The sequence below is a fragment of the Chiloscyllium plagiosum genome, unplaced genomic scaffold (genome assembly GCF_037043375.1).
Source record: "Chiloscyllium plagiosum isolate Xiang-an unplaced genomic scaffold, Cpla_swu_hap1 HiC_scaffold_26, whole genome shotgun sequence".
Taxonomy (NCBI): Eukaryota; Metazoa; Chordata; class Chondrichthyes; order Orectolobiformes; family Hemiscylliidae; genus Chiloscyllium; species Chiloscyllium plagiosum.
Genome location: NW_028270164.1, coordinates 52,099,366 through 52,120,472, shown reverse-complemented (window position 1 = coordinate 52,120,472; position 21,107 = coordinate 52,099,366). Strand labels below are relative to the sequence as shown.

The 21,107-nt window shown below is 51.3% G+C and overlaps 1 protein-coding gene across 1 annotated transcript in view; it reads right to left on the bottom strand.

Moving 5' to 3' along the window:
• Positions 1–291: 291 nt before the first annotated feature.
• LOC122549112 (patatin-like phospholipase domain-containing protein 2) overlaps positions 292–21,107 on the bottom strand; it is a 134,339-nt gene continuing 113,523 nt past the window's right edge. The window contains exon 7 of the mRNA XM_087973728.1: positions 292–689. The gene's annotated coding sequence lies outside the window, so the exon portion shown is untranslated. The remainder of the gene's footprint in view (positions 690–21,107) is intronic.

Genomic DNA, 21,107 nt, shown 5'->3' with positions numbered 1-21,107 from the left:
AAAAAAAAGCAAATAGAACGTGTTTTGCTCCCTATCCCTGCCCCAGCAGCCAGTGAAACCCAGCTGAGAGGCATGGCACCAGTTCATTGCCAAATTATGAGAGGGTGTGGTACAAGAGGGAACAAGATTCTTGACCTTATTCCCATTCCTCACCATCCAGGAAAGCCCACTTCCAATATGGTGAGCCCTGAACCGTGACTGATTTGGACCAAGTGCAATGACATTGTGTAAGAGAGTCGCAGCTGTAGGAACAGTGACTGGTTGGTGCTCACCAACAGGATGATGGTTCAGACACCCAACCTATACCATTGGAGTCTCCCACCAATCCCAACTTGAAAATCAGTTTCAACAAGACAAACAGGGAATGGCAGTGTGTTTATGTGAATGGACAAGTAAAGACACAAGGTCAAATCTGACAATGACAGTCAGGGAATTAAATTCAGTGAGGTAAAGAAATCGAGAATGGGGACCTCAAACACAAGTGGATTCTCACAAAATTAGAAGAATTATTTGGTTCACTTATGAACCCATATCGGTGCCTCAGAGAACATCAGTTGATATCATGTGGCCTCTCCTCCTCCATACCCACAATTGCACATCAAGTCAATTAAGAAATAAAGTAGCATTGTCCGAGTCCATGGAAAAGGAAACAACAGCAAATACTGTACTCCTATTGATAGCCAGCAGCCCTGAATAAATAAAACACATTTCATCCCACCAGTGAATAAAAACATCCACTTTCAATAGATTATAGTTTACAGCAGCAGGCGAGTTTAACAGTTCGTCATTTGACCTCCGTGGCAACATGAGCAACAACAGGGTTTAGACAAGTAGAAAGCTCCTTTTTTCTGACCAACTTGTAAATCTTTGCTGTCTGTTCTGTTCTGGTTGTGTAAATTACCCCAGGATATCTGACAGTTCCTCAGTTTGTGCATTATTGATCAGCTTGGAGTTTAAACAACTGCTGCTCAGATGCTGCCTAACGTGCTGTGCTTTACAAGCACCAAATTCTCAACTCTGACCTCGACAATCTACAATCCCCACTTGCTCCTCGCTCTGATCTCCAGTATCTGCAATCCTCACTTTCCCCTCGCTCTGATCTCCTGTATCTGCAATCCCCACTTTCGACTCACTCTGATCTACTGTATCTGCAATCCCCATTATCCCGTCGCTCTGATCTCCAGTATCTGCAATCCCTACTTTCCCCTCGCTCTCATCTCCAGTATCTGCAATCGCACTTTCCCCTCACTCAGATCTCCAGGATCTGCAATCCGTACAATCCCCACTTGCTCCTCGCTCTGATCTCCAGTATCTGCAATCCCCACAATCCCCTCACTCTGATCTCCAGTATCTGCAATCCCCACTTTCCCCTCGCTCTGATCTCCAGTATCTGAAGTCCCCAGTGTCCCCTCGCTCTGAGCTCCAGGATCTGCAATCCCCACTTTCCCCTCGCTCTGATCTCCTGTATCTGCAGTCCCCACTTTCTCCTCGTTCTGATCTCCAGTATCTGAAATCCCCACTTTCCCCTCACTCTGATCTCCAGTATCTACAATCCCCACTTTCCCTTCACTCTGATCTCCAGTATCTGCAATCACCAGTGTCCCCTCGCTCTGATCTCCAGTATCCGAAATCCCCACTTTCTCCTCGTTCTGATCTCTTATATCTGCATTCCCCACTTTCCCATCGCTCTGATCTCCAGTATCTGCAATCCCCATTTCCCCTCTCTCTCATCTCCACTATCTGCAATCGGACTTTCCCCTCAATCAGATCTCCAGGATCTGCAATCCGCACATTCCCCTCGCTCTGATCTCCAGTATCTGCAATCCCCACTTTCCCGTAACTCTGATCTCCAGTATCTGAACTCCCCAGTGTCCCCTCGCTCTGATCTCCTGTATCTGCAATCCCCACTTCGCCCTCGCTCTGATCTGTACTAACTGCAATCCCCACTTTCCCCTCGCGCTGATCTCCTGTATCTGCAATCCCCACTTTACCCTCACTCTGATATCCAGGATCTGCAATCCCAGTGTCCCCTCGCTCTGATCTCCAGTATCTGCAAACCCCACTTTCCCCTCGCTCTGATCTCCTATATCTGCATTCCCCACTTTCCCATCGCTCTGATATCCAGTATCTGCAATTCCCACTTTCCCCTCGCTCACATCTCCAGTGTCTGCAATCCCCACCTTCCCCTCGCTCTGATCTCCAGTATCTGCAATCCCCACTTTCTCCTCACTCTGATCTCCAGTATCGGCAGTCCCCGCATTCCCCTCGCTCTGATCTCCAGTATCTGCAATCCCTACTTCTTCGTCGTTCTGATCTCCAGTACCTGCAATCCTAACTTTCTCCTTGTTTTGATCTCCAGTATCTATAATCCCCACTTTCTCCTCGCTCTGATCTCCAGTATCTGCAATCCCCACTTTCCCATCGCTCTGATCTCCAGTATCTGCAATCCCCACTTTCCCGTAACTCTGATCTCCAGTATCTGAACTCCCCAGTGTCCCCTCGCTCTGATCTCCTGTATCTGCAATCCCCACTTCGCCCTCGCTCTGATCTGTACTAACTGCAATCCCCACTTTCCCCTCGCGCTGATCTCCTGTATCTGCAATCCCCACTTTACCCTCACTCTGATATCCAGGATCTGCAATCCCAGTGTCCCCTCGCTCTGATCTCCAGTATCTGCAAACCCCACTTTCCCCTCGCTCTGATCTCCTATATCTGCATTCCCCACTTTCCCATCGCTCTGATATCCAGTATCTGCAATTCCCACTTTCCCCTCGCTCACATCTCCAGTGTCTGCAATCCCCACTTTCTCCTCACTCTGATCTCCAGTATCGGCAGTCCCCGCATTCCCCTCGCTCTGATCTCCAGTATCTGCAATCCCTACTTCCTCGTCGTTCTGATCTCCAGTACCTGCAATCCTAACTTTCTCCTTGTTCTGATCTCCAGTATCTATAATCCCAACTTTCTCCTCGCTCTGATCTCCAGTATCTGCAATCCCCACTTTCCCATCGCTCTGATCTCCAGTAACTGCAATCCCCACTTTCCCCTCGCTCTGATCTCCAGTATCTGCAATCCTAACTTTCCCCTCACTCTGATCTCCAGTATCTGCAATCCCCAGTGTCCCCTCGCTCTGATATCCAGTATCTGCAATCCCCACTTCCCCCTCGCTCTGATCTCTAGTATCTGCAATCCACACTTCCCCTCGCTCTGATCTCCAGTATCTGCAATCCCCACTTTCTCCTCGCTCTGATCTCCTATGTCTGCATTCCACACTTTCCCTTCGCTGCGATCTCCTGAATCTGCAATCCCCACTTTCCCCTCGCTCTGATCTCCTGTATCTGCAATCCCCACTTTCCCCTCGCTCTGATCACCTGTACCTGCCATCCTCACTTTCCCCTCACTCTGATCTCCAGTATCTGCAAACCCCACTTTCCCCTCGCTCTGATCTGTACTAACTGCAATCCCCACTTTCCCCTCGCTCTGATCACCTGTACCTGCCATCCTCACTTTCCCCTCACTCTGATCTCCACTATCTGCAATCCCCACTTTCCCCTCGCTCTGATCCCCAGTATCTGCAATCCCCACTTACCCCTCGCTCTGATCTCCAGGATCTGCAATCCCCAATTTAACCTCGGTCTCATCTCCAGTATCTGCAATCCCCACTTTCCCCTCGCTCTGACCTCCAGTAACTGCAATCTCCACTTTCCCCTCGCTCTGATCTCCAGTATCTGCAATCCCCACTTTCCCCTCGCTCTGATCTCCAGTATCTGCAATTCCCACTTTCTCCTCGTTCTGATCTCCAGTATCTGCAATCCCCACTATCCCCTCACTCTGATCTCCAGTATCTGCAATCCCCACTATCCCCTCACTCTGATCTCCAGTATCTGCAATCCCCAGTGTCCCGTCGCTCTGATTTCCAGTATCTGCAATCCCCACTTTTCCCTCGCTCTGATCTCCAGTATCTACAATCCCCACTTTCCCTTCACTCTGATCTCCAGTATCTGCAATCCCCAGTGTCCCCTCGCTCTGATCTCCAGTATCTGCAATCCCCACTTTCTCCTCGTTCTGATCTCTTATATCTGCATTCCACACTTTCCCATCGCTCTGATCTCCAGTATCTGCAATCCCCACTTTCCCCTCGCTCTGACCTCCAGTAACTGCAATCTCCACTTTCCCCTCGCTCTGATCTCCAGTATCTGCAATCCCCACTTTCCCCTCGCTCTGATCTCCAGTATCTGCAATCCCCACTTTCTCCTCGCTCTGATCTCTTATATCTGCATTCCACACTTTCCCATCGCTCTGATCTCCAGTATCTGCAATCCCCACTTTCCCCTCGCTCTGACCTCCAGTAACTGCAATCCCCACTTTCCCCTCACTCTGATCTCCAGTATCTACAATCCCCAGTGTCCCCTCGCTCTGATCTCCAGTATCTGCAATCCCCACTTTCCCCTCGCTCTGATCTCCAGTATCTGCAATCCCCACTTTCTCCTTGTTCTGATCTCCAGTATCTGCAATCCCCACTTTCCCCTCACTCTGATCTCCAGTATCTACAATCCCCACTTTCCCTTCACTCTGATCTCCAGTATCTGCAATCCCCAGTGTCCCCTCGCTCTGATCTCCAGTATCCGAAATCCCACTTTCTCCTCGTTCTGATCTCTTATATCTGCATTCCACACTTTCCCATCGCTCTGATCTCCAGTATCTGCAATCCCCATTTCCCCTCTCTCTCATCTCCACTATCTGCAATCGTACTTTCCCCTCACTCAGATCTCCAGTCTCTGCAATCCCCACTTTCCCCTCGCTCTGATCACCTGTACCTGCCATCCTCACTTTCCCCTCACTCTGATCTCCAGGATCTGCAAACCCCACTTTCCCCTCGCTCTGATCTGTACTAACTGCAATCCCCACTTTCCCCTCGCTCTGATCCCCAGTATCTGCAATCCCCACTTACCCCTCGCTCTGATCTCCAGTATCTGCAATCCCCAATTTAACCTCGGTCTCATCTCCAGTATCTGCAATCCCCACTTTCCCCTCGCTCTGACCTCCAGTAACTGCAATCTCCACTTTCCCCTCGCTCTGATCTCCAGTATCTGCAATCCCCACTTTCCCCTCGCTCTGATCTCCAGGATCTGCAATCCCTACTTTCTCCTCGTTCTGATCTCCAGTATCTGCAATCCCCACTATCCCCTCACTCTGATCTCCAGTATCTGCAATCCCCACTATCCCCTCACTCTGATCTCCAGTATTTGCAATCCCCAGTGTCCCGTCGCTCTGATTTCCAGTATCTGCAATCCCCACTTTTCCCTCGCTCTGATCTCCAGTATCTACAATCCCCACTTTCCCTTCACTCTGATCTCCAGTATCTGCAATCCCCAGTGTCCCCTCGCTCTGATCTCCAGTATCTGCAATCCCCACTTTCTCCTCGTTCTGATCTCTTATATCTGCATTCCACACTTTCCCATCGCTCTGATCTCCAGTATCTGCAATCCCCACTTTCCCCTCGCTCTGACCTCCAGTAACTGCAATCTCCACTTTCCCCTCGCTCTGATCTCCAGTATCTGCAATCCCCACTTTCCCCTCGCTCTGATCTCCAGTATCTGCAATCCCCACTTTCTCCTCGTTCTGATCTCTTATATCTGCATTCCACACTTTCCCATCGCTCTGATCTCCAGTATCTGCAATCCCCACTTTCCCCTCGCTCTGACCTCCAGTAACTGCAATCCCCACTTTCCCCTCACTCTGATCTCCAGTATCTACAATCCCCAGTGTCCCCTCGCTCTGATCTCCAGTATCTGCAATCCCCACTTTCCCCTCGCTCTGATCTCCAGTATCTGCAATCCCCACTTTCTCCTTGTTCTGATCTCCAGTATCTGCAATCCCCACTTTCCCCTCACTCTGATCTCCAGTATCTACAATCCCCACTTTCCCTTCACTCTGATCTCCAGTATCTGGAATCCCCAGTGTCCCCTCGCTCTGATCTCCAGTATCCGAAATCCCACTTTCTCCTCGTTCTGATCTCTTATATCTGCATTCCACACTTTCCCATCGCTCTGATCTCCAGTATCTGCAATCCCCATTTCCCCTCTCTCTCATCTCCACTATCTGCAATCGCACTTTCCCCTCACTCAGATCTCCAGTCTCTGCAATCCCCACTTTCCCCTCGCTCTGATCACCTGTACCTGCCATCCTCACTTTCCCCTCACTCTGATCTCCAGGATCTGCAATCCATACTTTCCCCTCGCTCTCATCTCCAGTATCTGCAATCCCCACTTTCCCCTCGCTCTGATCTCCAGTATCTGCAATCCCCACTTTCTCCTCGTTCTGATCTCCAGTATCTGCAATCCCCACTTTCCCCTCACTCTGATCTCCAGTATCTGCAAACCCGGTTTACCCTCGCTCTGATCTCCAGTATCTGCAATCCCCACTTATCCCTCGTTCTGATCTCCAGTATCTGCAATCCCCACTTACCCCTCGCTCTGATCTCCAGTATCTGCAATCCCCAATTTAACCTCGGTCTCATCTCCAGTATCTGCAATCCCCACTTTCCCCTCGCTCTGACCTCCAGTAACTGCAATCTCTACTTTCCCCTCGCTCTGATCTCCAGTATCTGCAATCCCCACTTTCTCCTCGTTCTGATCTCCAGTATCTGCAATCCCCACTTTCCCCTCACTCTGATCTCCAGTATCTACAATCCCCACTTTCCCTTCACTCTGATCTCCAGTATCTGCAATCACCAGTGTCCCCTCGCTCTGATCTCCAGTATCCGAAATCCCTGCTTTCTCCTCCTTCTGATCTCTTATATCTGCATTCTCCACTTTCCCATCGCTCTGATCTCCAGTATCTGCAATCCCCATTTCCCCTCTCTCTCATCTCCACTATCTGCAATCGCACTTTCCCCTCACTCAGATCTCCAGGATCTGCAATCCGCACATTCCCCTCGCTCTGATCTCCAGTATCTGCAATCCCCACTTTCCCGTCACTCTGATCTCCAGTATCCGAACTCCCCAGTGTCCCCTCGCTCTGATCTCCTGTATCTGCAATCCCCACTTCCCACTCGCTCTGATCTGTGCTAACTGCAATCCCCACTTTCCCTTCGCGCTGATCTCCTGTATCTGCAATCCCCACTTTACCCTCGCTCTGATCTCCAGTATCTGCAAGCCCCACTTACCCCTCGCTCTGATCTCCAGGATCTGCAAGCCCCACTTACCCCTCGCTCTGATCTCCAGTACCTGCAATCCCCAGTGTCCCCTCGCTCTGATCTCCAATATCTGCAATCCCCACTTTCCTCTCGCTCTGATCTCCTATATCTGCATTCCCCACTTTCTCATCGCTCTGATATCCAGTATCTGCAATCCCCACTTTCCCCTCGCTCTGATCTCCAGTAACTGCAATCCCCACTTTCCCCTCACTCTGATCTCCAGTATCGGCAGTCCCCGCATTCCCCTCGCTCTGATCCCCAGTATCTACAATCCCCACTTTCCCCTTCATCTGGTCTCCAGTATCTGCAATCCCGACTTCCTCGTCGTTCTGATCTCCAGGATCTATAATCCCCAATTTCCCCTCACTCTGATAGCCAGTATCTGCAATCTCCAATTTAACCTCGGTCTCATGTCCACTATCTGCAATCCCCACTTTCCCCTCGCTCTGCTCGCCAGTATCTACAATCCCCACTTTCCCCTCGCTCTGATCTCCAGTATCTGCAATCCCCACTTTCCCCTCGCTCTGATCTCCAGTATCTGCAATCCCAGTGTCCCCTCGCTCTGATCTCCAGTATCTGCAAACCCCACTTTCCCCTCGCTCTGATCTCCTATATCTGCATTCCCCGCTTTCCCATCGCTCTGATACCCAGTACCTGCAATTCCCACTTTCCCCTCGCTCAGATCTCCAGTGTCTGCAATCCCCACATTCCCCTCGCTCTGATCTCCAGTATCTGCAATCCCCACTTTCTCCTCACTCTGATCTCCAGTATCGGCAGTCCCCACTTTCCCCTCGCTCTGATCTCCAGTATCTGCAATCCCTACTTCCTCGTCGTTCTGATCTCCAGTATCTGCAATCCCCACTTTCTCCTTGCTCTGATCTCCAGTATCTATAATCCCCATTTTCCCCTCGCTCTCATCTCCAGTATCTGCAATCCCCACTTTCCCCTCGCTCTGATCTCCAGTATCTGCAATCCACACTTCCCCTCGCTCTGATCTCCAGTATCTGCAACCCCCACTTTCTCCTCGCTCTGATCTCCTATATTGGCATTCCACACTTTCCCTTCGCTGCGATCTCCTGTATCTGCAATCCCCACTTTCACCTCGCTCTGATCTCCTGTATCTGCAATCCCCACTTTCCCCTCGCTCTGATCACATGTACCTGCAATCCCCACTTTCCCCTCACTCTGATCTCCAGGATCTGCAATCCCTACTTTCCACTCGCTCTCATCTCCAGTCTCTGCAATCCCCACTTTCCCATCGCTCTGATCTGTACTAACTGCAATCCCCACTTTCCCCTCACTCTGATCTCCAGTATCTGCAAACCCGGTTTACCCTCGCTCTGATCTCCAGTATCTGCAATCCCCACATATCCCTCGTTCTGATCTCCAGTATCTGCAATCCCCACTTACCCCTCGCTCTGATCTCCAGTATCTGCAATCCCCAATTTAACCTCGGTCTCATCTCCAGTATCTGCAATCCCCACTTTCCCCTCGCTCTGACCTCCAGTAACTGCAATCTCTACTTTCCCCTCGCTCTGATCTCCAGTATCTGCAATCCCCACTTTCTCCTCGTTCTGATCTCCAGTATCTGCAATCCCCACTTTCTCCTCACTCTGATCTCCAGTATCTACAATCCCCACTTTCCCTTCACTCTGATCTCCAGTATCTGCAATCACCAGTGTCCCCTCGCTCTGATCTCCAGTATCCGAAATCCCTGCTTTCTCCTCCTTCTGATCTCTTATATCTGCATTCTCCACTTTCCCATCGCTCTGATCTCCAGTATCTGCAATCCCCATTTCCCCTCTCTCTCATCTCCACTATCTGCAATCGCACTTTCCCCTCACTCAGATCTCCAGGATCTGCAATCCGCACATTCCCCTCGCTCTGATCTCCAGTATCTGCAATCCCCACTTTCCCGTCACTCTGATCTCCAGTATCTGAACTCCCCAGTGTCCCCTCGCTCTGATCTCCTGTATCTGCAATCCCCACTTCCCACTCGCTCTGATCTGTGCTAACTGCAATCCCCACTTTCCCTTCGCGCTGATCTCCTGTATCTGCAATCCCCACTTTACCCTCGCTCTGATCTCCAGTATCTGCAAGCCCCACTTACCCCTCGCTCTGATCTCCAGGATCTGCAAGCCCCACTTACCCCTCGCTCTGATCTCCAGTACCTGCAATCCCCAGTGTCCCCTCGCTCTGATCTCCAATATCTGCAATCCCCACTTTCCTCTCGCTCTGATCTCCTATATCTGCATTCCCCACTTTCTCATCGCTCTGATATCCAGTATCTGCAATCCCCACTTTCCCCTCGCTCTGACCTCCAGTAACTGCAATCCCCACTTTCCCCTCACTCTGATCTCCAGTATCGGCAGTCCCCGCATTCCCCTCGCTCTGATCCCCAGTATCTACAATCCCCACTTTCCCCTTCATCTGGTCTCCAGTATCTGCAATCCCGACTTCCTCGTCGTTCTGATCTCCAGGATCTATAATCCCCAATTTCCCCTCACTCTGATAGCCAGTATCTGCAATCTCCAATTTAACCTCGGTCTCATGTCCACTATCTGCAATCCCCACTTTCCCCTCGCTCTGCTCGCCAGTATCTACAATCCCCACTTTCCCCTCGCTCTGATCTCCAGTATCTGCAATCCCCACTTTCCCCTCGCTCTGATCTCCAGTATCTGCAATCCCAGTGTCCCCTCGCTCTGATCTCCAGTATCTGCAAACCCCACTTTCCCCTCGCTCTGATCTCCTATATCTGCATTCCCCGCTTTCCCATCGCTCTGATACCCAGTACCTGCAATTCCCACTTTCCCCTCGCTCTGATCTCCAGTATCTGCAATCCCCACTTTCTCCTCACTCTGATCTCCAGTATCGGCAGTCCCCACTTTCCCCTCGCTCTGATCTCCAGTATCTGCAATCCCTACTTCCTCGTCGTTCTGATCTCCAGTATCTGCAATCCCCACTTTCTCCTTGCTCTGATCTCCAGTATCTATAATCCCCATTTTCCCCTCGCTCTCATCTCCAGTATCTGCAATCCCCACTTTCCCCTCGCTCTGATCTCCAGTATCTGCAATCCACACTTCCCCTCGCTCTGATCTCCAGTATCTGCAACCCCCACTTTCTCCTCGCTCTGATCTCCTATATTGGCATTCCACACTTTCCCTTCGCTGCGATCTCCTGTATCTGCAATCCCCACTTTCACCTCGCTCTGATCTCCTGTATCTGCAATCCCCACTTTCCCCTCGCTCTGATCACATGTACCTGCAATCCCCACTTTCCCCTCACTCTGATCTCCAGGATCTGCAATCCCTACTTTCCACTCGCTCTCATCTCCAGTCTCTGCAATCCCCACTTTCCCATCGCTCTGATCTGTACTAACTGCAATCCCCACTTTCCCCTCACTCTGATCTCCAGTATCTGCAAACCCGGTTTACCCTCGCTCTGATCTCCAGTATCTGCAATCCCCACATATCCCTCGTTCTGATCTCCAGTATCTGCAATCCCCACTTACCCCTCGCTCTGATCTCCAGTATCTGCAATCCCCAATTTAACCTCGGTCTCATCTCCAGTATCTGCAATCCCCACTTTCCCCTCGCTCTGACCTCCAGTAACTGCAATCTCTACTTTCCCCTCGCTCTGATCTCCAGTATCTGCAATCCCCACTTTCTCCTCGTTCTGATCTCCAGTATCTGCAATCCCCACTTTCTCCTCACTCTGATCTCCAGTATCTACAATCCCCACTTTCCCTTCACTCTGATCTCCAGTATCTGCAATCACCAGTGTCCCCTCGCTCTGATCTCCAGTATCCGAAATCCCTGCTTTCTCCTCCTTCTGATCTCTTATATCTGCATTCTCCACTTTCCCATCGCTCTGATCTCCAGTATCTGCAATCCCCATTTCCCCTCTCTCTCATCTCCACTATCTGCAATCGCACTTTGCCCTCACTCAGATCTCCAGGATCTGCAATCCGCACATTCCCCTCGCTCTGATCTCCAGTATCTGCAATCCCCACTTTCCCGTCACTCTGATCTCCAGTATCTGAACTCCCCAGTGTCCCCTCGCTCTGATCTCCTGTATCTGCAATCCCCACTTCCCACTCGCTCTGATCTGTGCTAACTGCAATCCCCACTTTCCCTTCGCGCTGATCTCCTGTATCTGCAATCCCCACTTTACCCTCGCTCTGATCTCCAGTATCTGCAAGCCCCACTTACCCCTCGCTCTGATCTCCAGGATCTGCAAGCCCCACTTACCCCTCGCTCTGATCTCCAGTACCTGCAATCCCCAGTGTCCCCTCGCTCTGATCTCCAATATCTGCAATCCCCACTTTCCTCTCGCTCTGATCTCCTATATCTGCATTCCCCACTTTCTCATCGCTCTGATATCCAGTATCTGCAATCCCCACTTTCCCCTCGCTCTGACCTCCAGTAACTGCAATCCCCACTTTCCCCTCACTCTGATCTCCAGTATCGGCAGTCCCCGCATTCCCCTCGCTCTGATCCCCAGTATCTACAATCCCCACTTTCCCCTTCATCTGGTCTCCAGTATCTGCAATCCCGACTTCCTCGTCGTTCTGATCTCCAGGATCTATAATCCCCAATTTCCCCTCACTCTGATAGCCAGTATCTGCAATCTCCAATTTAACCTCGGTCTCATGTCCACTATCTGCAATCCCCACTTTCCCCTCGCTCTGCTCGCCAGTATCTACAATCCCCACTTTCCCCTCGCTCTGATCTCCAGTATCTGCAATCCCCACTTTCCCCTCGCTCTGATCTCCAGTATCTGCAAACCCCACTTTCCCCTCGCTCTGATCTCCTATATCTGCATTCCCCGCTTTCCCATCGCTCTGATACCCAGTACCTGCAATTCCCACTTTCCCCTCGCTCAGATCTCCAGTGTCTGCAATCCCCACATTCCCCTCGCTCTGATCTCCAGTATCTGCAATCCCCACTTTCTCCTCACTCTGATCTCCAGTATCGGCAGTCCCCACTTTCCCCTCGCTCTGATCTCCAGTATCTGCAATCCCTACTTCCTCGTCGTTCTGATCTCCAGTATCTGCAATCCCCACTTTCTCCTTGCTCTGATCTCCAGTATCTATAATCCCCATTTTCCCCTCGCTCTCATCTCCAGTATCTGCAATCCCCACTTTCCCCTCGCTCTGATCTCCAGTATCTGCAATCCACACTTCCCCTCGCTCTGATCTCCAGTATCTGCAACCCCCACTTTCTCCTCGCTCTGATCTCCTATATTGGCATTCCACACTTTCCCTTCGCTGCGATCTCCTGTAGCTGCAATCCCCACTTTCACCTCGCTCTGATCTCCTGTATCTGCAATCCCCACTTTCCCCTCGCTCTGATCACATGTACCTGCAATCCCCACTTTCCCCTCACTCTGATCTCCAGGATCTGCAATCCCTACTTTCCCCTCGCTCTCATCTCCAGTCTCTGCAATCCCCACTTTCCCATCGCTCTGATCTGTACTAACTGCAATCCCCACTTTCCCCTCACTCAGATCTCCTGTATCTGCAATCCCCACTTTACCCTCGCTCTGATCTCCTGTATCTGCAATCCCCACTTTCCCCTCGCTCTGATCTCCAGTATCTGCAATCCCCAATTTAACCTCGGTCTCATCTCCAGTATCTGCAATCCCCACTTTCCCCTCGCTCTGACCTCCAGTAACTGCTATCTCCACTTTCCCCTCGCTCTGATCTCCAGTATCTGCAATCCCCACTTTCCCCTCGCTCTGATCTCCAGTATCTGCAATCCCCACTTTCTCCTCGTTCTGATCTCCAGTATCTGCAATCCCCACTTTCCCCTCACTCTGATCTCCAGTATCTACAATCCCCACTTTCCCTTCACTATGATCTCCAGTATCTGCAATCCCCAGTGTCCCCTCGCTCTGATCTCCAGTATCTGCAATCCCCACTTTCCCCTCGCTCTGATCTCCAGTATCTGCAATCCCCACTTTCTCCTTGTTCTGATCTCCAGTATCTGCAATCCCCACTTTCCCCTCACTCTGATCTCCAGTATCTACAATCCCCACTTTCCCTTCACTCTGATCTCCAGTATCTGCAATCCCCAGTGTCCCCTCGCTCTGATCTCAGGTATCCGAAATCCCCACTTTCTCCTCGTTCTGATCTCTTATATCTGCATTCCACACTTTCCCATCGCTCTGATCTCCAGTATCTGCAATCCCCATTTCCCCTCTCTCTCATCTCCACTATCTGCAATCGCACTTTCCCCTCACTCAGATCTCCAGTCTCTGCAATCCCCACTTTCCCCTCACTCTGATCTGTACTAACTGCAATCCCCACTTTCCCCTCGCTCTGATCTCCTGTATCTGCAATCCCCACTTTACCCTCGCTCTGATCTCCAGTATCTGCAATCCCCACTTATCCCTCGTTCTGATCTCCAGGATCTGCAATCCCCACTTACCCCTCGCTCTGATCTCCAGTATCTGCAATCCCCAATTTAACCTCGGTCTCATCTCCAGTATCTGCAATCCCCACTTTCCCATCGCTCTGATCTCCAGTATCTGCAATCCCCACTTTCTCCTCGTTCTGATCTCTTATATCTGCATTCCACACTTTCCCATCACTCTAATCTCCAGTATCTGCAATCCCCATTTCCCCTCTCTCTCATCTCCACTATCTGCAATCGCACTTTCCCCTCACTCAGATCTCCAGTCTCTGCAATCCCCACTGTCCCCTCGCTCTGATCTGTACTAACTGCAATCCACACTTTCCCCTCGCTCTGATCTCCTGTATCTGCAATCCCGCTTTACCCTCGCTCTGATCTCCAGTATCTGCAATCCCCACTTATCCCTCGTTCTGATCTCCAGTATCTGCAATCCCCACTTATCCCTCGCTCTGATCTCCAGTATCTGCAATCCCCAATTTAACCTCGGTCTCATCTCCAGTATCTGCAATCCCCACTTTCCCCTCGCTCTGACCTCCAGTATCTGCAATCCCCACTTTCTCCTCGTTCTGATCTCCAGTATCTGCAATCCCCACTTTCCCCTCACTCTGATCTCCAGTATCTAAAATCCCCACTTTCCCTTCACTCTGATCTCCAGTATCTGCAATCACCAGTGTCCCCTCGCTCTGATCTCCAGTATCTGCAATCCCCAATTTCACCTCGGTCTCATCTCCAGTATCTGCAATCCCCACTTTCCCCTCGCTCTGACCTCCAGTAACTGCAATCTCCACTTTCCCCTCGCTCTGATCTCCAGTATCTGCAATCCCCACTTTCCCCTCGCTCTGATCTCCAGTATCTGCAATCCCAGTGTCCCCTCGCTCTGATCTCCAGTATCTGCAAACCCCACTTTCCCCTCACTCTGATCTCCTATATCTGCATTCCCCGCTTTCCCATCGCTCTGATACCCAGTACCTGCAATTCCCACTTTCCCCTCGCTCAGATCTCCAGTGTCTGCAATCCCCACATTCCCCTCGCTCTGATCTCCAGTATCGGCAGTCCCCACTTTCCCCTCGCTCTGATCTCCAGTATCTGCAATCCCTACTTCCTCGTCGTTCTGATCTCCAGTATCTGCAATCCCCACTTTCTCCTTGCTCTGATCTCCAGTATCTATAATCCCCATTTTCCCCTCGCTCTCATCTCCAGTATCTGCAATCCCCACTTTCCCCTCGCTCTGATCTCCAGTATCTGCAATCCACACTTCCCCTCGCTCTGATCTCCAGTATCTGCAACCCCCACTTTCTCCTCGCTCTGATCTCCTATATTGGCATTCCACACTTTCCCTTCGCTGCGATCTCCTGTATCTGCAATCCCCACTTTCCCCTCGCTCTGATCTCCAGTATCTGCAATCCCCACTTTCTCCTCGTTCTGATCTCCAGTATCTGCAATCCCCACTTTCCCCTCACTCTGATCTCCAGTATCTACAATCCCCACTTTCCCTTCACTCTGATCTCCAGTATCTGCAATCACCAGTGTCCCCTCGCTCTGATCTCCAGTATCCGAAATCCCCTCTTTCCCCTCGTTCTGATCTCTTATATCTGCATTCTCCACTTTCCCATCGCTCTGATCTCCAGTATCTGCAATCCCCATTTCCCCTCTCTCTCATCTCCACTATCTGCAATCGCACTTTCCCCTCACTCAGATCTCCAGGATCTGCAATCCGCACATTCCCCTCGCTCTGATCTCCAGTATCTGCAATCCCCACTTTCCCGTCACTCTGATCTCCAGTATCTGAACTCCCCAGTGTCCCCTCGCTCTGATCTCCTGTATCTGCAATCCCCACTTCCCCCTCGCTCTGATCTGTGCTAACTGCAATCCCCACTTTCCCTTCGCGCTGATCTCCTGTATCTGCAATCCCCACTTTACCCTCGCTCTGATCTCCAGTATCTGCAAGCCCCACTTACCCCTCGCTCTGATCTCCAGTATCTGCAAGCCCCACTTACCCCTCGCTCTGATCTCCAGTACCTGCAATCCCCAGTGTCCCCTCGCTCTGATCTCCAATATCTGCAATCCCCACTTTCCTCTCGCTCTGATCTCCTATATCTGCATTCCCCACTTTCCCATCGCTCTGATATCCAGTATCTGCAATCCCGACTTTCCCCTCGCTCTGATCTCCAGTAACTGCAATCCCCACTTTCCCCTCACTCTGATCTCCAGTATCGGCAGTCCCCGCATTCCCCTCGCTCTGATCCCCAGTATCTACAATCCCCACTTTCCCCTTCATCTGGTCTCCAGTATCTGCAATCCCGACTTCCTCGTCGTTCTGATCTCCAGGATCTATAATCCCCAATTTCCCCTCACTCTGATAGCCAGTATCTGCAATCTCCAATTTAACCTCGGTCTCATCTCCACTATCTACAATCCCCACTTTCCCCTCGCTCTGCTCGCCAGTATCTACAATCCCCACTTTCCCCTCGCTCTGATCTCCAGTATCTGCAATCCCCACTTTCCCCTCGCTCTGATCTCCAGTATCTGCAATCCCAGTGTCCCCTCGCTCTGATCTCCAGTATCTGCAAACCCCACTTTCCCCTCGCTCTGATCTCCTATATCTGCATTCCCCGCTTTCCCATCGCTCTGATACCCAGTACCTGCAATTCCCACTTTCCCCTCGCTCAGATCTCCAGTGTCTGCAATCCCCACATTCCCCTCGCTCTGATCTCCAGTATCTGAACTCCCCAGTGTCCCCTCGCTCTGATCTCCTGTATCTGCAATCCCCACTTCCCACTCGCTCTGATCTCCAGTATCTGCAATCCCTACTTCCTCGTCGGTCTGATCTCCAGTATCTGCAATCCCCACTTTCTCCTTGCTCTGATCTCCAGTATCTATAATCCCCATTTTCCCCTCGCTTCATCTCCAGTATCTGCAATCCTAACTTTCCCCTCACTCTGATCTCCAGTATCTGCAATCCCCAGTGTCCCCTCGCTCTGATCTCCAGTATCTGCAATCCCCACTTTCCCCTCGCTCTGATCTCCAGTATCTGCAATCCACACTTCCCCTCGCTCTGATCTCCAGTATCTGCAATCCCCACTTTCTCCTCGCTCTGATCTCCTATATTGGCATTCCACACTTTCCCTTCGCTGCGATCTCCTGTATCTGCAATCCCCACTTTCACCTCGCTCTGATCTCCTGTATCTGCAATCCCCACTTTCCCCTCGCTCTGATCACATGTACCTGCAATCCCCACTTTCCCCTCACTCTGATCTCCAGGATCTGCAATCCCTACTTTCCCCTCGCTCTCATCTCCAGTCTCTGCAATCCCCACTTTCCCATCGCTCTGATCTGTACGAACTGCAATCCCCACTTTCCCCTCACTCTGATCTCCTGTATCTGCAATCCCCACTTTACCCTCGCTCTGATCTCCAGTATCTGCAATCCCCACTTTCCCCTCGCTCTGATCTCCAGTATCTGCAATCCCAGTGTCCCCTCGCTCTGATCTCCAGTATCTGCAAACCCCACTTTCCCCTCGCTCTGATCTCCTATATCTGCATTCCCCGCTTTCCCATCGCTCTGATACCCAGTACCTGCAATTCCCACTTTCCCCTCGCTCAGATCTCCAGTGTCTGCAATCCCCACATTCCCCTCGCTCTGATCTCCAGTATCTGCAATCCCCACTTTCTCCTCACTCTGATCTCCAGTATCGGCAGTCCCCACTTTCCCCTCGCTCTGATCTCCAGTATCTGCAATCCCTACTTCCTCGTCGGTCTGATCTTCAGTATCTGCAATCCCCACTTTCTCCTTGCTCTGATCTCCAGTATCTATAATCCCCATTTTCCCCTCGCTCTCATCTCCAGTATCTGCAATCCTAACTTTCCCCTCACTCTGATCTCCAGTATCTGCCATCCCCAGTGTCCCCTCGCTCTGATCTCCAGTATCTGCAATCCCCACTTTCCCCTCGCTCTGATCTCCTGTATCTGCAATCCCCTCTTCGCCCTCGCTCTGATCTGTACTAACTGCAATCCCCACTTTACCCTCGCGCTGATCTCCAGTATCTGCAATCCCCACTTTACCCTCGCTCTGATCTCCAGTATCTGCATCCCCCACTTACCCCTCGCTCAGATCGCCAGTATCTGCAAGCCCCACTTTCCCCTCGCTCTGATCTCCAGTATCTGCAAACCCCACTTTCCCCTCGCTCTGATCTCCTATATCTGCATTCCCCACTTTCCCATCGCTCTGATACCCAGTATCTGCAATCCCCACTTTCTCCTCGCTCTGATCACCTATATCTGCATTCCACACTTTCCCTTCGCTGCGATCTCCTGTATCTGCAATCCCCACTTTCCCCTCGCTGTGATCTCCTGTATCTGCAATCCCCACTTTCCCCTCGCTCTGATCTCCTGTACCTGCAATCCCCACTTTCCCCTCACTCTGATCTCCAGGATCTGCAATCCCCATTTTCCCCTCGCTCTGACCTCCAGTCTCTGCAATCCCCACTTTCCCCTCGCTCTGATATCCTGTATCTGCAATCCCCACTTTACCCTCGCTCTGATCTCCAGTATCTGCGATCCCCACTTTCCCCTCGCTCTGATCTCCAGTATCTGAAATCCCCACTTTCCCCTCACTCTGATCTCCAGTATCTGCAATCCCCACTTTCCCCTCGCTCTGATCTCCAGTATCTGCAATCCCCACTTTCCCCTCGCTCTGATCTCCAGTATCTGCAATCCCCAATTTAACCTCGGTCTCATCTCCATTATCTGCAATCCCCACTTTCCCCTCACTCTGACCTCCAGTATCTGCAATCCCCACTTTCCCCTCGCTCTGATCTCCAGTATCTGCAATCCCCACTTTCCCCTCGCTCTGATCTCCAGTATCTACAATCCCCACTTTCTCCTCGTTCTGATCTCCTATATCTGCATTCCCCACTTTCCCATCGCTCTGATATCCAGTATCTGCAATCCCCACTTTCCCCTCGCTCTGATCTCCAGTATCGGCAGTCCCCGCATTCCCCTCGCTCTGATCTGCAGTATCTCCAATCCCCACTTTCCCCTTCATCTGGTCTCCAGTATCTGCAATCCCGACTTCCTCGTTGTTCTGATCTCCAGTATCTGTAATCCAAACTTTCCCCTCGCTCTGATCTCCAGTATCTGCAATCCCCACTTTCCCCTCGCTCTGATCTCCAGTATCTATATTCCTCACTTTCCCCTCGCTCAGACCTCCAGTATCTCCAATCTCCACTTTCCCCTCGCTCTGATCTCCAGTATCTGCAATCCCCACTTTCCCCTCGCTCTGATCTCCAGTATCTGCAATCCCCAATTTAACCTCGCTCTGATCTCCAGTATCTGCAATCCCCACTTTCTCCTCGCTCTGATCTCCAGTATCTATATTCCTCACTTTCCCCTCGCTCAGACCTCCAGTATCTCCAATCCCCAGTGTCCCCTCGCTCTGATCTCCAGTATCGGCAGTCCCCACTTTCCCCTCGCTCTGATCTCCAGTATCTGCAATCCCTACTTCCTCGTCGTTCTGATCTCCAGTATCTGCAATCCCCACTTTCTCCTTGCTCTGATCTCCAGTATCTATAATCCCCATTTTCCCCTCGCTCTCATCTCCAGTATCTGCAATCCCCACTTTCCCCTCGCTCTGATCTCCAGTATCTGCAATCCACACTTCCCCTCGCTCTGATCTCCAGTATCTGCAACCCCCACTTTCTCCTCGCTCTGATCTCCTATATTGGCATTCCACACTTTCCCTTCGCTGCGATCTCCTGTATCTGCAATCCCCACTTTCCCCTCGCTCTGATCTCCAGTATCTGCAATCCCCACTTTCTCCTCGTTCTGATCTCCAGTATCTGCAATCCCCACTTTCCCCTCACTCTGATCTCCAGTATCTACAATCCCCACTTTCCCTTCACTCTGATCTCCAGTATCTGCAATCACCAGTGTCCCCTCGCTCTGATCTCCAGTATCCGAAATCCCCTCTTTCCCCTCGTTCTGATCTCTTATATCTGCATTCTCCACTTTCCCATCGCTCTGATCTCCAGTATCTGCAATCCCCATTTCCCCTCTCTCTCATCTCCACTATCTGCAATCGCACTTTCCCCTCACTCAGATCTCCAGGATCTGCAATCCACACTTCCCCTCGCTCTGATCTCCAGTATCTGCAACCCCCACTTTCTCCTCGCTCTGATCTCCTATATTGGCATTCCACACTTTCCCTTCGCTGCGATCTCCTGTATCTGCAATCCCCACTTTCCCCTCGCTCTGATCTCCAGTATCTGCAATCCCCACTTTCTCCTCGTTCTGATCTCCAGTATCTGCAATCCCCACTTTCCCCTCACTCTGATCTCCAGTATCTACAATCCCCACTTTCCCTTCACTCTGATCTCCAGTATCTGCAATCACCAGTGTCCCCTCGCTCTGATCTCCAGTATCCGAAATCCCCTCTTTCCCCTCGTTCTGATCTCTTATATCTGCATTCTCCACTTTCCCATCGCTCTGATCTCCAGTATCTGCAATCCCCATTTCCCCTCTCTCTCATCTCCACTATCTGCAATCGCACTTTCCCCTCACTCAGATCTCCAGGATCTGCAATCCGCACATTCCCCTCGCTCTGATCTCCAGTATCTGCAATCCCCACTTTCCCGTCACTCTGATCTCCAGTATCTGAACTCCCCAGTGTCCCCTCGCTCTGATCTCCTGTATCTGCAATCCCCACTTCCCCCTCGCTCTGATCTGTGCTAACTGCAATCCCCACTTTCCCTTCGCGCTGATCTCCTGTATCTGCAATCCCCACTTTACCCTCGCTCTGATCTCCAGTATCTGCAAGCCCCACTTACCCCTCGCTCTGATCTCCAGTATCTGCAAGCCCCACTTACCCCTCGCTCTGATCTCCAGTACCTGCAATCCCCAGTGTCCCCTCGCTCTGATCTCCAATATCTGCAATCCCCACTTTCCTCTCGCTCTGATCTCCTATATCTGCATTCCCCACTTTCCCATCGCTCTGATATCCAGTATCTGCAATCCCGACTTTCCCCTCGCTCTGATCTCCAGTAACTGCAATCCCCACTTTCCCCTCACTCTGATCTCCAGTATCGGCAGTCCCCGCATTCCCCTCGCTCTGATCCCCAGTATCTACAATCCCCACTTTCCCCTTCATCTGGTCTCCAGTATCTGCAATCCCGACTTCCTCGTCGTTCTGATCTCCAGGATCTATAATCCCCAATTTCCCCTCACTCTGATAGCCAGTATCTGCAATCTCCAATTTAACCTCGGTCTCATCTCCACTATCTACAATCCCCACTTTCCCCTCGCTCTGCTCGCCAGTATCTACAATCCCCACTTTCCCCTCGCTCTGATCTCCAGTATCTGCAATCCCCACTTTCCCCTCGCTCTGATCTCCAGTATCTGCAATCCCAGTGTCCCCTCGCTCTGATCTCCAGTATCTGCAAACCCCACTTTCCCCTCGCTCTGATCTCCTATATCTGCATTCCCCGCTTTCCCATCGCTCTG